Below are 17,761 nucleotides of genomic sequence, written 5' to 3' on the forward strand. Positions count from 1 at the left end.
CAAATAAATTTTCCGGCGAAAAACTTCTGGAATTTTCTCATTTATACTTCAGACGGTTTACTTCTTTTGTGCTGATGAATACAAATTAACAAATAGATTTTTTTGGGAAGCTGGATCATGCAAACTATGCAGTTAGGTGCAGATCACTAGGTTAGACTCGCTACTGCAGTTCAAGGTACAGAATTAGGCTTTGACATATACAATATTTCGCTATGCATAGTTGTGGGTAGGGCCCGTACAGCTAAATTTACACATTTACTGTACATTTACACTGTTTGCATTGTAAAAAAGAAGCCCTTTGTTTGATGGGGCAGCCGGTGGTGCTGTGATTAGAGCCAGCACTGTGGGATTTGAAAGACCGGCATTTGAGTCACACTATAATCAAGGTACTTACCCCGAAGTGACAATTATTATTAATTACATTATTATTTGTTTAACTGTTAAAGGATTAAATAAAAAGTTATGATTTAATAATTTTCTTATCATCATTATTATTATTATTAAATTGTTTCATTTTATTTATTTATTAAATTCTTTTATGTTATTCAACAGAATCTGATGATTCAATTTATTTAATTTATACAGCTGCATAATTAATTAATTAATTAAAAATTACGCAGCTCTATAAAAGGGCAAATCACTGTCAGGAGCTTAACTTTGCGAGTCACTTCGGAGAAGAGCGTCGGTTAATTGAGCGAACGCGCAGGCCTGACGCTATTTTCTCAGAGCCCTGGAGCAGCGATTCCGCAAATGTCTCTTTCCAGGTTCGTCTCATTTTTTCCACATTTACCTCCTCTTTTTTCCCTTCAGACAGGAGCTGCTGATCAGTAGCTATTTAACGTGTTAATTTGTTTTTGAGCAAAGACAGAAGCCATTTTCCCTTCTGCGTAATGCTTAAGTCAGTGGAATTTGATCAGAAGGTTATAGGTTCACGTCCCAGCTGGAGCTCTGCCGGACTGTTTTGGCAGAGGACTCTGCGCCCAGCTGTACAAATGGGTGTGTGATGGTTGAAACCAGCTACAGGTAACCCGACGCCCGAACATTTAGGTTCCGCCCTGCTTCGCCAACTGTGAGGGTAGCAAACACGGTCGTGCCGATTCAGAATTCCAACGGGATCGACCCCTCTCCTTGGCCGCGTCCGCTCTCTCGCGGAGCATTCCGTGTTCGGTTCCTCGGCTCCCTCCTTGCCGTGCGACCGAGACACTGAGTCTGAGGAATGTCGGAGGAGCGGTTTCTCCCCCGGAGGCAGGGAGGAGGTGTCCTGGAAACCTGCGGAGATGGACTGTCACCTTGTGCTATTCCGCAGCCCTGGAGAACATGTCAACAAAGGGGTGGATGGGTGGGTCGGTGGGGGGTGGGTCACGTGACCCGGCCAGAGACAACAGTGTTCTAAAGAAGCCTGCCGAGTCGACAAGCTGCAGGCCGCTGTGCCAGTGACCCGAACCGGCAGGGCAGCAACAGGACAAGGTGGGGGGAGGGGCAGGATGTGGACGGTTATGAGACGCACTGAAAACTTTTACTATTTTAAAAGTGGATCTTTATTGAGGTTCAGGAAAGTAACAGCAGGGGGCGTAGTGGTTAGTGCTGTTACCGTGCAATCAAAGGCCTTGAGCTCTCATCCAACATCCAGCTGTAGTACCCTTGACCAAGGTACTTACCCTGAATCGATGAGGTAAAAATGAGCCTATTGTGTAAACAGATAAATCAAAGTAAGTGGCATGGTATTCAAGCCTAGGATTGTAAAGTAAATTGGAGGAAAGTGTGGTAAAGGAATAAGTACGAGCGTAAGAGAAAAAGTACCGCAATAATCTGTAATAATCACACTCCACTCTTCAGCAGTGAGTCGCTGAGTTTAACAGCTGGTAGTGTTGTAGTTAGAGCTGCTGCCTTTGGACTTGAAGGCTGTAGGTTTGAATCCCACCTCCAGGTGTAGTTCCTGTGAGCAAGGTACTTACCCTGAATTCCTCCCGTAAATTTACCCAGCTGCATAAATCGGTGAATCACTGTAAAAGTAGCTTCATGCTGTGAGTCTCTTGAAGAAAAGTATCAGCTAAATGATTGAGGAGAACATGTTCTCAAAAGATCAGAGGTGTAAGTCATGCATAGTAAACACTGTGATAGCGGTGTACACTGAGTTCTTTGCGTATTAATGCCATGTTTTCTTTTTTTGTTTTATATTCGGCATAATATCCCGTATTCGATTTCCGTTTTCCCTCCGCCATTTCGGCGGGAGACCTGCAGACATTTGAGCGTCAGCGGCAACAGACGGGCGATTCATCGCCGCAGACACATTACATTTCCAAGATCCGACCACACCAGCTCAGTTTAATAAGTTTCAGCATAATTATACCCCCCCCCCCAACCCCCCACCTTTCCACTGCATGGTTTTCCTGCAGGCTGTGTGGAACAAACGCCAGGTGCCAAAAAGTTTGTGGCCTGCGCACGCTCGCTCCCGACTGGCCCGTCGCCGGGGGTTCGTGGGAAGGCCTCTTGTTTCGCTGCCCGGCGGTGCAGCTCGGCCCGGGCTTCAAGGGTGTGTATCGGCAAGGTGACTCAGGGTGTTTTGTGGTCCTGAAAGTGTATTTATATATCATGTATGATATAAATTGTCAGACTCACATTATTGTAAAGGCAGAAGTAGATATACGCAGTTTACTGAGTTTTTTTTTTTATTTACTGTGACTGGCATAATGTGAATTATTTAATAATATACCAGGGAGCAGATCTTCAGTTTTCTAACAAAGCTTTCTGTATTATTAAGCAGGGGATTCATTAGTTGATTTTGGTGGCAAAATTTCCTCCAAATTTAGGTGCCCCTAGGCAATTGCCGGGGTTTCTGTGATTATAATACCGGCCCTGAGTGTCTCCATAGCTCAGAAAATTCTGATCTGGGATGCAGCTGCGCTGAAGCCCCAAGAGAAAGGGCTGTGACTCAGCGCCCCAGTACTGCGGTAACAGTAAAATGTAGTATGCTTTAGATGGTCACCCAGAGGTGGACACTTGATGTGGATTGTCCTCATTGGCCTGACAGCTGCTCTCTGCAGCTGCGTGTCTTTTATCTGCGTTTTGTTCATTCCGAGCTCCGCCGACCTTGAAGATATGGAATATGACCTTGCCAGTTAAAAAAAAAAAGAAGAAATACAGTGTATATGCTGATTATTGTACTACACATGGCGCTCTGGAGCAACCGGTAATATTCCATCACATCTGTTTTTGCAACAATATGCAGCCCAAGAATTAGAGCACTTTGGTTAATTTGCAGAGTTCTGCGGGTTTGGGTGGAATCCGTGTAAAAATGCGGTCAATCGTCGGCACAATGGAAAATCTGGGTCTCAGCTTTTGTGCAAAGCAGGCATTCTGGGGTTAGGCTCCGCACCACTGCGACCCTGAGCGCTACTGACAGTAGCGGCCAACTGTACCTGATGGGTTCTGATACAGAACCCAGTCCTGATGCACATGGACCTTCTCAGGGTTTCCCTTAAGACTCCATAAAATGTGCATTTTTCAGCAAACAAACTTATTTACATATTTAATTTGTACACTTTCCTAGTGTGAATGAACAAACACATTATACATTTATTTATTTATTATGCAGTACAAAGAGACTAAATCTGGAGACGGTTAAGCAGTACAAACAAAGAGACTAAATCTGCAACTGGACTAAATCACAGCAGCAAGTTCTAAAGCGCAAAAAATGAGCGGGGGCACAAAGCACGTGCAGACAGAACTGGAAGAGTTTTATTATTGTTGTTATTTATTTATTTTTAAGTGTTTAGTTTTTTTCTGAGGGATAAAAACAAAGCTTTATTGAGCCTCTCGGACCCGAGGTTGGTAGTGGGGAGGACGCGTGCAGGTAGCAGGTAAGCCGGCCTCGCGGCGAGGTGGAGTCTGTTGCCTCGGCGACCCGCGGACGTCACGCGCGTGGCTCGCGGAGCTGGCGGAGCGGCTCGCGCGGCTCGTGTTACACGCGGACGCTGCGGCGAGAGCGCGGAGACGAGGGACTGACGGACGAACGGCGCGCACGCGCGCGGGCGGGCATGGAGCGCTTTCGCCTCGGAAACGGAATACAGGGACGCGTTCGTGCGAGGAGTGCAAAAAACCAAGTGAAAACAGAGTAAGCGCAGCGGAGAGCCGCTCTGCCGGACCGAGGTACAGTACTGTGGGCTCCGACCTAATAGCGTGCTGGTTGGTGGTGTCGCCGGGACAATGAATGCAGGGGCAGCGAGTGGAGTCTGACAGTATATATATCATACATGATAATTATACATAAATACACTTTCAGCTTTGTTTCGCATTCGGCTTAGTCTTAGAGCTTTTTCTGTCTTTCTTTCTTTTTATTTCCTTTTTTTTTCCTCTCTCTCTCCGACGCGGGGGGTGTGTCGCGTGCGTCGCGCGGGGCTTTCGGCGCGTTTTCACCGAGTTCGAAGGAAGGAAGGAAGCAGTTTGGGACTTTTATTCGCTTGATTTTGCTTGGCGACTTAGTTTCTGTGGCCGCGGGAGATGCTGCGCTCTTCGGGGGGGGTTGGATGGAGGTGCGCGCGCGAGAACCTCTTCTCTTGCGCCTTTCATCGGTCGGTTCGGCTCGGTTCGGACCGGGCCGGAGGGAGAAAACCTGAAACGGTCCAGTTCGGAACGAGAAGTTCACCTAGAAACCGCTCGGCTTCCGATTCCGAACCGTTCGTTCGTTCGGCCGGTTCCAGGAGCACCGCGCCTTCAGGACCCGGTCGGACAGATTCGGAACCAGTCCGGCCGAACCCGGTCCACGAACGTGCTGATCTCCCGAACGTGTTGAGCGCCGGCGGTGCTGCGCAGCTACTCACTCTGTAACACACACCGACACACGACTCCGGGCTGCGGGTGTGTGTCGCGGTGTGTGTACCGTCACCGTCACCGTGTATCTCAGCCGTGTGACGCACCGTTCGCGCGCCCCGCCGCACCGGTTACTTTGTATCCAGAGTCTCCGAATGTTTCTACGGGCCTGTTATGATCACTGATATAATATTCTGTCGCTGTTTCTATTCCTGTTTGCTGCCGCGACTGTAAAACGGTGAGACACACAAAACTTTGAGTGTGTTAAGTTCGCTCCGCGGTGTGTGTTTTCTAGTAACTATGGCAAAAGGATGAAAAAAGTATTTAAGAGCTTTTTTTTTTTTTTTGAGGCTGCCTGCATAAAAACCTTTTAGATGATCTCCTTTTGCAGGATGCAGTTATGTGTCCACTGGTTCCCACTTGCAAAATCACTAGTTACTCTCAAAACATGGTACTTTGACTGTTGAACAGTGCATGATGCAAGACAAACACATTTGGCTGCTCTCCACAGACGGGTGACGAAATCTTTGCTTGTCATATCAGAGCAGCGGGATGTTTTCTGTGGGAAAACAGGAGTTGGACTTAAATCACACGCTTGTCATCCACAGCTGCGCGGCGTGGGTTTGTCCCCGTTCCGGCTCTGTGGACGTGGGACACCGGATCGTTCGGACCAAGCGGTCCCTCGGGTTCGGTCTGCTTTTGCTCCTGTTTCTACCCGGTTTTGCTCATTAATGAACCGCATTTATTTGCAAAACCATATTTCCCAGAATCCCAGGAAAGGAGTCCCGAGTGCAGATCGTCTCGTCCAGGTGTTGGCTTGAACAAGACGTAAATGGATATTTGTGGCAGTTGCAAGTATAGTGGTTAGAGGTGTCACCTTGCCGTGGAACAGGGTTTGAATACCTGCTCCTGCTGTAGTACAGTTAATCGAGGTATTTACCCTGAATTGAGGCAGTGTAAACCACCCAGCTCTATAAATGGGTAAATGATGAAGCAGCTTGGTGCACAAACCTAACGTTACCCACCTTGGACAAAAGTTCCACTTAAGTAATATTTCATATGCAGGCCACTTATGAGAGAACTTATCTTGCATGCAGTAGGTAGGAGGGAAAAAAAAACATATAGGTATTAAAAAGAGCCAGGTTAGTATTCCGAAAGACCATTCAAGCGATGAAGGTGTGCAGGAAGGACACACTCCAAAAGTACTATGTTTTACACTAATGCTGTATACTTACTGTAGACGGTTGGAGAGGAGCTCCAGATTGTGCCGCGTTTCTTGTTCTACAAGCCTACCAACAGTGCAGCGTGGTTGCAGTTGGCTTTGTCTGGTTTCCATATTTCTTTTTTTTTTTTTTTTAATAGGGGGTGTGGGACCAAGCGCCTACTGAGACACAACCAAAGTGTCCTAAATGGTGTTTTCACTCAAGTTTTTGCACACAGAAATGCCACACGTGGTTCCGATATGGTCCTATTAAAAGAAGTCGCGTCCACCTCCCTCGGCTGCTCGTTGCCAGGTTCTGACAGTTTGATTTCTCTTCACGTCCAAAAAAAAAAAAAATGCAGTTGTGGGGGGGGGAATTCAGAGAACACTTCTTGTAAGTAATTAGCTAATGGATATAGATCAACTTACTGGCTCATCGGTATTAATGTATACATGCAGGCAGCCTCTGCGGAGTAGAGCTGGTGTTAAGAGTGGGATTATGCTTTTGCCGACTCGTTCCTTATGGTGGTTTGCAGGGAGAAATGTCTTCATCCCAAATGACATAGCTGAGTATCGCTGTTGTACCATCATCACATGGACCTGGGTGTTATACGTTGTGTGTGGCCGGTTGCAGCTCCAGGCAGATCTCGGCCCATCGGTACATGTCTGGCAAGCCAAGTCTTCTTCTATCTGACATTTGTTTGATTTCTTTCTTGGCAAGTCCTTTTGTTTGAATTACCTACCTGTTTTATGAGCCCGGGTGCCGCAGAAATGAGCGTTGAGCTGTGTTCCTACAGGTGCTACTTGAGGGTAATCTATTTGTGATCTCATCGGTAATACTCTTAGTTTATTGTTCTATCCTTTGGCGTCAGCTTTGCCTAGGAGAAAATAAACTCGAGTGGTGAAGAGTATACTTGAGGTGAGGGTTTATGATGGAAGAGGGAATTCTCTTCTCTTTTTATTTTGCTGCATTTTACATCGTGCATTTGCTGTGAAACGTACCCAGAATGCACGGCTCCTGCCTGTATCCGACGGGTTGCGGTTTTGAGTTGCTAAAATTTCAACGTGTTCCATTTGTCAAGGACTGGATTTTTAATAACCGACTCTCCGTTCCTTTTTGAACCTGTCGCAACCCGTCCTTGCGGCGCTATCGGGCAGGCTGGCTCGCGTGAGGCCGTCAAGAGTTCCTCAAGGTAGCGGAGAAGGTTCGGCGCGGAGACCGTACGCACCTCGGAGAGCTGAGCTGTCACGGTTGCCTTCATCCGCTGTGGGGACTTTCTACACGGCCGCCTTGGAGCTCTCTTGTTCCCCGCCTCAGTCTTTTCCTTTATCTCCCATGGACAGCGATTTCCAAAAAGCATGTGTAAATGAAAAGGCCATTAGTCTGTTAGTGTCAAGAAAGGGAAATTAACTTCCTTTCACTCCTTGAAGTTTTATGGACCAAATCGCCGGTATGGGATATCGTGAGTCGCACTGGGGGTGGGGTGGGATGGTTTGTGTTGTGGACACCTGGCTTTGAAGGAATGACCAGAACCAAAGCAGCTTCTCGCTAAGATTGTCCCAAGAACCAGAACAATTTCTGTGATATTGCAGTGCCTTAGACAACGCTTAGATGAGATGCAATGAGACCTGGAGAAACTGTCGCTTCGAGAACCTTATCGAAAACCTTTGGGTGCGACCCCTCACTTCTGGCATTAATGTAGAAGGTCAACTCTGAAAGTTGCACTGAAATAAGCTAGAAGTTTGCCCCATCCTGCCAACTCCAACCTCCAGTGTTGGAATTGCTTACTGAGTGCAGATTAAGGCATTGGGTCAGTGGAGCTGTAGATGTGCTCTTCCTGGTTAGGGGCCCGAGAGAACCTAATGGATTAAAGTGGCACAGTTGGCTTAAAGCCCATTGCTTCTGTGGCCAGGATCTCTCCTGCCTGGTCTTCCGAGGCCTTGCGCCTTGTGTCCCAATTGGCAGTTTTCCAGGACCTTTGTGACCTACCTGGCTGCCCCCCAAGACCTTGCATCCCAAGAACAGTCCCGTAAGACCTCGTGTTCCACGACTTTGGTTCCCAAGAGCTGGCCCCTCAAGAGTTTGAATCCAATGATCTTGTGTCCCAAGAGCTGATCCCTCAATTGCTGATGTTGGCCATACCTTTACAAGAGAAGAGTGAATTTAAAGCACTTATAGATGTGCAGTTTGGAAAACATGAAAGGAAACACAGCTTTGCTGCAGGTATTATGTGGCGGAGCCCTACCGTTTTCCTCTGAGAAGGTGGACGTTTCAATTGATTTGTGGCCAGATGTACTGATTTCTTTTGGGCCACGTTTGCGATGAATACCTGGATTCTCCTCCTCTATTCGTTTATTATTCCTGCGTGATGTGCTTTGCCTATAATTAAAGGTAGAGGATGGCACATTCCTCGTGTTCGTGCTTCTCGATGTTGCTGGCTGGTGTTTCTCATACCCCGTAGAGCCATTTACTTCTCATTCGTGAAGGTTAAATTAATGAGGCCATCTACCGCGTGGATGCCTGTGCCAGTAAGCTCTCGTATACCTGTGTGTGCGACACGTTCCCTCCCCCACCCGATTCCTAAATCCTGCGTGAAAGTAATTTCCTCTGCATGCCAGGATTTAAAGAGTCGGCCGCCAACCAGAGGAGATAAGATTGGCATGGCCCATTCACGTGCGTGAGTGGAGGAGGGCGCAGCGAACCGGTGAAACGCTGGGCCCCGTTCCCTTGCTCAGCTGTAATTATGGACGCGTCAGTCCTGCGTGTATTTCGTGAAGTCGGCCGCCTTCCTCAGGTACGGGCAGCAGGTGCCGTAGCGGTTACAACCGTCACCTTGAAATGAAAGGCCCTTGAGTTCAAATCTCCAATCCTGCTGAATGACCCTCGATCAAGGTACTTACCCTGTCCTGATACAGTAAAAAATTACCCAGCTGTGTGAATGGGTAAATCGGTGTAAGTAGCTTAGTGTATAAACCTCACGTTGTAGGTCATTTTGGAGAAAAGTTTCAGAGAAATAAATTCTTCGGGTGCCTTAAAACTTATTTTGGCACAGTTTCTTTTGGGCAGGAGGTTGTGCATTTTAAAGGCGGAGCTCAACGGCTGGCATTTACTGAGGTTTTTTTCGTACTCCGTGAAAGTCATCTTTTTACCATTATTTGCAACATTTGGCAATCCCCTCGCATGCCGCCTCCTGGGTTTTGGCCGCGGTTCTCTGTTCCGCACCATGAAGGTCAGACAGATAACGGTGGCACCGCGATAGTTTTAGAAATTAGAGATCATCCTCAGAACAAAAAAAAAGCCTTTTAATGTTCTTTTTTTCCCTGCCTGGATTTTAAAAAAAAAAAAAAAAGCAATCAAGATTTTTACTGATACGATTGTAGAAAAGTAAGCGGTGAATAAATCTGCCACATAACCCATGAACTGTATTCCGAATTGTTTAAGTACAGCCTGGCTCATGGTTAAAGGACATGGTTGCATTGCATTATTCAAATCAAAGGACTTAAACTGTTTGAAATTGGCCCCATTATATTATTTAGGCTTCTCGAGGGTTTCGGCTCACAGCCCGGTATTTATACGCGAAGCCCTTTAAAAGTAAATTCATTTCAGTCTGAAATGTGCTGAAACAATAACCGAAGGAAGCTATTTCTCCAAAGCACCATTCAGTGCTATTTATACTCGGCTTTTCGGTTTTCATAATGGAGGGAAAGCCGCGGGAGGCGGGACACCTGGTTTTAATCTGCAGTTTCGGTTCGATACTCTGTGTTTCCGCGGATTTCGGCGGCCCGCCGGGCTTCGACTCCGCCCTCTCCGGTCATCCAGAGCTTAGGAGGATTACAGGGATGGTGAGAGGGGGTCCGGGGCGGCCCTTGGCCCTGCCGACCGCTCATCCCGAACTGCTCATTGTGGAGGCCGTGGCCACGCCCGTCGCACCTGTGGCACCCGTCGCCGTGGCGACGTACGCAGATGGATGCCGCTCCTCGGATTTCGCGGATTCCCGCTTAACCGGCGCGTTTCGGCCGAGCGAGCTGCCCGCGAAGAGAGACGCGAGCGTGCAACGCCGCGCTGGGGCGGCAGTCCTCGGATTTAAACCGATAAGGTCGCTTTAACCGCGGTGAATGCCCACGTGCGCGTTTTTGCCGTGACTCATTTGTCACGTTGATCGCCCTGCCGAAAACAAGTTTTTGGAACAGGCATCCCCTTGAGGACAACTGTCTTGTTGTCAAATCTCTTCTGTTAACCAACCGGTGGTGCCGCGCCTTGATTTGGCATGCCGTCCCATGCTGGGTTACCACTCGTACCTGCCTGAGTTGTATAACACGTTTCATGTAACATTTTAACACTCTTCTTGCACTGGGTCCAATGTCGGGATAGAAGCCAAACGGTATATTTATCGATTTTATCTACTTTGGCGCGATGCAGGATAGACCTTCCCGTTGGGCGGAATGGTATTGGCTGCTCTTCACGTGTCGTGTCAACTTCCTCCCAAGTGCGGTAAATCGCCAATGTTTTTAAGATATGTTTTCGCCCATTAGTGTTGTGCTCTAACTAAAATTCTTAAATCCACGTATGTGGCATTAGATTTATTTAGTAGACGTTTTCCCCCAAAACGACTTCCAATGAACTCTATGTAGTGTTATGAGCCCACACACCTTATTCACCGCGGTGACTTACACTGCTAGATACACTACTTACGCTGGGTCACTCATCCATACATCAGTGGAACACTCACACACTATGGGGGAACCTAGACAGCCTGTCTTTGGACTGTGGGAGGAAACCAGAGCACCCGGAGGAAACCCAGGCAGACACGGAGAGAACGTGCAAACTCCACACAGACCGAGCGGGGATCGAACCCATATCCTCTCGCACCACCCGTGTCTGCGTAGTGCAAGTCACCTTGGTGAATAAGGTGTGTGGGCTCATAACACTACATACAGTTCTTCGGAAGTTGCTCTGGAGAAAAGCGTCTGCTAAATAAATGAATGCAAATGTAAGACGGGTACCAGCGAAGTATTTAATTCAAAAACTCTTTGTGGTAATAAAAGGTCCAGTGATGTGTCCGAGGAACTGAAATGTCTTACAGTGAGAAAGTGTCACAAATACATAGTGAAATATGTACAGAACACACTACATAGCGGAGCGTTATATAGCAGGACCAGGTGTGTTTAGGCCCAGGTATGGTCACATTCAAATTTTTTTTTCTTTTTAATTAAAAACCTAAAATGAAACCAAATTAAATGTACTTGCCTGGGAAAATAGTTAAATTGTGGTTAAAATGATTCATTTTCAATTTTTTTTTCCACCCACTTTGTTTTTACAAAGTTTTACAGTTTTTTTTTTTTTAAACAAAGCAGTGAGTGGTTTTAAAACACATGGCGGAACATAACGGGACCGATGAGAGAGATTTGAAATTGTTCCGGGTGAGGAAACATCTGGAAGGCCGAGTACTGCAAAAGGCGAGCAGATGGGCTCGGAGGTCACGTTCTGCCGCTGAGGTTCCAGAGGAACGTCACCGGGACGTCCCGTCAGGCGCTCTTGGTGTGCTGGGCGAGAGCGGAGGCTCATCCTGGTGGCCCCTGCTGAGCAAGTTTACTTGAAGGTCATCTCAACCATAACAGTCCTTTAAGTTGGGCTGAAGCGTTTGCTCTCATTTTTCAAAGGTGTCAAGATGCAACACGCAATCGTTTCTCGGCGTCCTTTCGCAAAGCGGGCACGTTGGAATTATCTGAGGAGATCCGCCGTTCTCGCTCAAGCCCGAGTTCATTTTGCGTGTATCGGATATCGCAGGAATGCTGGGGTCTCCTCCATCAGGACTGACCTCGTCCCCATCACAGCCTCCGTCAGATGATGTTTCGCATCTGGAGCTCACCTTGATCTTGAAGCCAGATGGACGATTTCAGAGCGTAACCAGGAAAGCGCGCGACGGGTGGACGGCGGTTCCTCCCTCATCGAACGAAGCGGCGACCCTCGCTCTTTGTGTCGGACGCAGCACCGATTGGCGGTGTCCGAAGCCCCCCATGGAGCAACGGAGACGTTGACGTCCAACGAAGACAGATGGTCACGCAGACGTCGTCATTGAGCGTGGTTAAATTTGACTCGGGTGTTCATGTTTCTGGTAGTGCCACCACTACTTTTCTTTCGCTCGGCAGATGGCTCAGGCTGCGGCGTTCTTAGTTTAGGGTTAGCGGCTTGTTTGTGAGAACTTGATTGTTTTGTCGTTAAGTTAGCAGGTCCAGGAACGAGGAGGACCCTTGCTGTTATTCCCTTTTGAGGAATTATCCTAAACTTGGACCGATGTCCTCCTCTGAAACTGGCCGGCTGGCGGTCCCACTAACAAGGGGGTTCGAAATCAAAAGTTTGTACCTTCTCAGTTTTGGCCCTGGTGTGGTGGAATGTGCTCCCTCTGTCCTTCAGAGCTGCTGAATCCCTCCGGTAGTCAGGAAGGGTCTCGAACCCTTTTCGTTCACACCCATTGCTCTCCCCATCTCCCGACAGCTCCGTAAATGAGTCCCACATCATCTGCTGTGGTTATCTGTGTATTTGCTGTTTGAATCTCATTTCTACAGGCAGCTACCTGAGGGATGTGAACCGGTAACATGGTGATATCAGATAAACTGTGTGTCGATAGTCTTGCGTCTCTGTCTAAAGCTCTTTGTCTGTTGTCAGTTCGCTTTAGTTTACTCCGAGCTGTACGTCACTTGGTGAAGGAATAAATGTAAATGGAGAGTTCTGTAGGGTTTCGGTTCTTACGGCGCCGCCGGGAGCAATGGGTCAGACAGGCTGCCGATGGCTCGCGCGGCGCCTGCGAGCGGAAGGTGCTGCGGGGGAATCGTGAAACCGCAAGTCGGATCGAATTGGGTTGCTGAGCATCCGAGCGATAACCAGCAGTGAAGTGAGTGTGACCAGGTTGAAGGTCGCGGGGATGGGGTGGCGGGAGTCCAGATGACAGCGGCACGGTGATGAGGTGCTGCTGCTCGCTCTTCACTCCGCTGGTAATTAGGGGGAGACGAGACGCGTAGGAGTTTGGCTGCGCGCCACTCCGAGGCCGCTGGCCGATCTACGGCTGAATTACGGCCCCCGTCAGCAGAGGGGAACGAAGGCCTGGAGCGGTTCGAGGAGGGGGTCTTTGTTGCCGCCCCCCCCCTCGCCTTGCGGGGGTGGTGGCCGCTCATTAGCGAGCGGCTGTACGAGCAGTTTGTCAGATCTCGGGATCAGACGCTTCTCCGGTTACCGCGGAAACGAATTGGCCGCGACGACACCGCCGTTCAACTTTTGCGCGGGACGACGAGTTTAATTTTGCCGAGATTAACTTTCCGGCCTCTTCCTGCGCCTCGGCCGAGTTTGCCGCGCTTTATTTGCGCGAGACGGCTCCTCGGGTTCCCTCCTCGTCCGAGCGCGGATAAAAAGAAGCCGTCGGTCGCCGTTGCGAGCAGAAGCGCAGAAATGTAATTAGGGAGGAATGCGGAGCTGCTCTCCTGAGGTTTGGCTTTAACTTTTAACCTTAAGTTTAATGAGGGATCGGGCTCTTTCCACACTGCCGCTCCGTGCAGCTGGACTCCATCTATAGATATGTAATCATTAACAAACCTGAACACGTTCCACCTGCCCGAGGTGGACATGTCCGTCCGTCCGTCCGTCCAGCAAGATAAACACTTGAGGAGTAAGTGCAGGTCGGCGGCTCGGAAGAAAAGGCCCTTTGTTTGGTCTGGCTCTTGGCCGCTTCGCCAAAGCGGTTTGGGGAATTCAAATTAGGCAGGGCGTAAGCTCTGGCTCCCGATCCTTTCTCGCCAAAGGTGTCTATGGGTTCACGCGAGGCGGCGTCAGTCGTTCTGGGTGACAGCCGAGGCCGCGAAAGTGCGAGATTATAAAAACGGGATTGTTTTGAGGACCGACCGGAAACGTGTCGACGGTCGAAGCTGTAGAGCTCGCGCTGATGGAGCAGCTCGGGGTGGAAACGGGGGTGGGGCGGATCGGGTCGAGATCGGATCCTAATCGGTCGCGCGGTCTGCAAAGCTGCTGCCACGTTGCAAAGTAACCATCGGTGTAAAAATATGTAAGAAAAAAAGCTTCCTCTTTATATGAGAGAAACGGGTGGAGGTTAGAGGTCACGATGGCGTTGACGAAAAATGATAAAACGCACAGGAGCCCGGGCTGCCGGTATGGTTGTGTTTTGTGGACAGAAATGTGGACGGACTGCGCTGGGAGGGGAGGGGAGGGGGTGAGACCTCCCGCTGACCCTCCTCTGTACGACGTGTCGAGAACAAACTCCACAATGGGCTCCAAAAGGTCTCCGCGCACCCGGGGCGACGAGTCCCTCTGGCCTCATGGAGCAGGCCAAGCGCCGCTGACCCCAGCCGACCCCATCGGACTCGAATCCGGGGTGGATCCGGACGCCTGCCGGCGGTCGATGGGGTGGGGGAGGGGACGTCTCCTCCCGCACTTAACTATATGGTGCGCAGTCGAGACCCAAGCTGCGTGGCGTGGACGGCGGGCACTTTTCCTCGAGCTCCATCCTTAAACAGATGTCTTAATGATGGATCCTGTCCCGTCTCATCGCAAATGTAGCTCTGGCTCTTAATCCCGCGGGGCTGCGAGCCAGGTGGAGCGTTTCATCCTGTTACGACCGCCTACCTCTCCAACCCGGGGGCCGGCCACCCCCAGGACTCCCTCCATCAAGGCTGCGTCTTGCTCTCGTATGCTCGGCCGAGGTTCTCCCTCTCTCTTGCTCTGGCTAAAACGTGACCGACGTGTGGTTTAGCTTGAACCCAGAACCGTCCGGCCCCGTCAAACGAGCGCTTTGACCCTATCGGCTGGCGTCACGCCTCGTCGTACGAGAGGAGGACCGACGGCCAACCCGGCGGCCCCGTTTCTCATGCAAATGGACGTGGACGTGCGGGTCGGGACGCGGTCGCGCCGACTCCGCGTGCCCCCAAGCCTGAGAATTAACCTAACTGGATGCGCGCGAGCGGCCCGGCGAAGGTGGGATCCGTCGCAGCCCAGAGTGGACGGGCCGTGAACCGAGGTCGGTCACGGGTGCCATCCTAAAAGGGAAACTGAAGGCAGCCCTTTGCGGTGCGGCGCAGGAGCGCCGGGACGGAGGGGGGCTCTCCATCGCGGCGATTTCTGACTTCTCCGTGCACCTTAACGCGGCGCATTGAACGCGGGAGGCACCGACGGCCTTGTTGCGGGAACCGAAGCCATAGTAAAAGGCTCCGAACTGCCTTTTTCAAATCTATAATGGCTGTAAAGGGGGAAGATTACAGTTGCGACAGAGGTCTCCGGAGAAGAGGGGAATTGGAGAGCGTTTAAGAAGCGCTGCTGCCGAATCGCAGTGGGCGGGATGAACAAAGCGGGCCGATCCGTCGCGAGGACGGCGCGTTAATGAGGTGTCGTAAGAGCGCTAAACTGCTCTTAACGGGAGTCGCTCCGGGGGGATCGGAGTCGGAGGCTTTACTGCGGGAGCGCGCCAGGGAGTCCCGGGGCGGCATGAGTGCTGTGCTTGTGCAGCAGGTGGCACGGCGGTTAGAGGCATTGCCTTACATTCAGGGGACCTGGGTTCAAATCCCACCTCCTGCTGGAGCGGCCTTGATGAAACTACTTGGCCTGATGCGATACGGTAAAAATTACCCTCCTGCAGAAACGGGTAAATCACTAGTGTACAACCCTGTAATTCAGGGGGATAAATAATAATAGTAACTATAGTAGCAATATTAGTAACTATTATAGTGGTGGGTGCAGCCATACCCCCCCCCCCCGGAGCTAGACAAGGTAATGTGTTACCTGGGGGCAGCTGGTAGTGTAGTGATTAGAGCCACTGCCTTGACCCGAAGGTTGCAGGTTCAATTCCCACTTCCGGCTGTAGTACCCTTGAGTGAGGTACTTACCCTGAATTGCTCCAGTAAAATTACCCAGCTGTGTAAATGGGTAAACAATTGTAAATACCATAACGTTGTAATGTAGACATAGGCAGCAGAGTTGCAGAATGATAAAAGAAAAATCAAATATTGGGAAATGTGTAATTTCTTACCATGGTCCATGAAGTCATATGACATAAAATGTAAAGAGCATCACGCTGTATGTTGTACATCTTTATAAGCAAATATTTCACTTATTTGAACTGTATAAATGAATATTTCACAAATGTCTGTCGAGTGCCTGCGATCGTACCCGCTTATGCGCACGGTTATTAAAGTGAGCGTTGGTGCGCACGGCCTTCCAGCAGCACGGTCGGCGAAGTGCGCCATCGTCGACCGCACGTGGACCACGCAGGGACAAGTGTTTTGAAAAGGTCAGAGCGCTTCGCTGGAACGTCTTCCACATGTGTCCCTCGTGGGTTTTGAACATGCGGCTTTATGGTCACAAAAGCAGCGAGGGAAGAAGTGCTCTTAGACATTCGAGAGCCCTCGGGGTCCTCGCCTCTCTGAACCATCCATTCGTCCACCCGTTGTCACTGACCGCTTGGGAAAATGTCCAGGAGAAACCTGTTCAAGTGTTGTTGTGATGAAGTATGAAGGTGTTAGATAAACATTTTTCTCATGTTTTCGCCTTTTTTCCATCATTCCTACTGCGTAAAAGGCCGAGGTGGGGGGGGGGAGGGGCCTTTTACGAGGAGCCTTCCGAGAGACAAGAGGACCATAGGTCTCGAACCCGGTGACGAGCCAACGCGGATCCCGTCGCTCCATAAATTCCCCCTCCCCCACCGGGCCTTCGGACTCTGGATGAATTGCCGACGCTCATGTGACGCGGATTGAGTGCGTGGCTCAGCGGGGGATGTGATCCCACAACACACTGGCCAGGCCTTTAGATTGTAATCCACTTCCTACCAGTGTGTGTTCATGTCAACGGTGGGAACACTTGAACGTTTCCATGGCGCCGCTGGTCCGCCGTCTCCGTTTTCAATCGGAGTGATTGACTGCCGTTCGAAGGACGATGGATTCTGAGCTGCGACGGTGGACAGGTGGACGCAACCTGCGCCTCGCCAGTGCCACTTGGAGGCTGGATCGCCGATTGTGCCGGGGGTCCGAGGACGGCCTCAAGTCTGAAGATCACAGTGACGTGTGCATGTAACCCCCTTAACGGGCCACCAGGTGGCAAAGTGGTAAAGGTATCACCTTACAGAGTGAAATCTCCTGCTTTAAATCCCAGCTCCTGCTGTAGTACCTGTGATCAAGGTACTTACTCTGAATTGATGCAGTAAGAATATGCAGCTGTATAAATGGGTAAAACGGGTAAATCGTGGTATAGTCCGATTGTCTAACAGTCTGTTGTCTTAGACGAAGGTGTCAGACATAAAGGTCGTTAACATAGCTTTGCCGGTATTTAAAAAAAAAAAATTTGACTTTTAAAAAGGTAACCAAATTTGTATATTTAGTATTTATTATAATTTCTAATTCTCTTTAAATTTTTCTGTTTGCGTTCGGTGCAGTTCCGTGTGAATTTCTCCTCTCGAACTACAGGAGTCTGCATATCGTGTAACTTATTGTTTAGCCATCATATGTGACGCCTTTGTTCGAAGTCGGGTGTGAAGGATTAGTAACGTCCCCCGGTTTGTGCGCGGCACAGATTTACCCGTTTACGCGGCACGGTGTATTTCGACGCAGGTGAGTCACCGGTCATTAAGTGTGTACGGGTACATCTGATCTGACATCGTTTCTCTCTGCTGCTCTGTTCCTGTCTCTCCTCCATGTCCCAGACGTTGCGCTGCATGCTCTCCTCCCTGCGCTGCGAGCTCGACATTCAGAGGTTCATGC

At 49.7% G+C, this 17,761-nt stretch overlaps 1 protein-coding gene across 9 annotated transcripts in view; it reads left to right on the forward strand.

Moving 5' to 3' along the window:
* The window catches only part of kiaa1217 (KIAA1217 ortholog), a 123,629-nt gene that overhangs the window by 60,465 nt on the left and 45,403 nt on the right, over positions 1-17,761 (forward strand). The window contains exon 1 of one of the 9 annotated variants that reach the window (XM_029255116.1): positions 4,121-4,149. The exons of the other annotated variants lie outside the window; for them this stretch is intronic. The gene's annotated coding sequence lies outside the window, so the exon portion shown is untranslated. Of the gene's footprint in view, positions 1-4,120; positions 4,150-17,761 lie in introns of those variants that run through there. 9 annotated transcript variants of the gene reach the window in all.

This window comes from Scleropages formosus, chromosome 9, assembly GCF_900964775.1.
Source record: "Scleropages formosus chromosome 9, fSclFor1.1, whole genome shotgun sequence".
In the NCBI taxonomy this organism is placed as follows: domain Eukaryota; kingdom Metazoa; phylum Chordata; class Actinopteri; order Osteoglossiformes; family Osteoglossidae; genus Scleropages; species Scleropages formosus.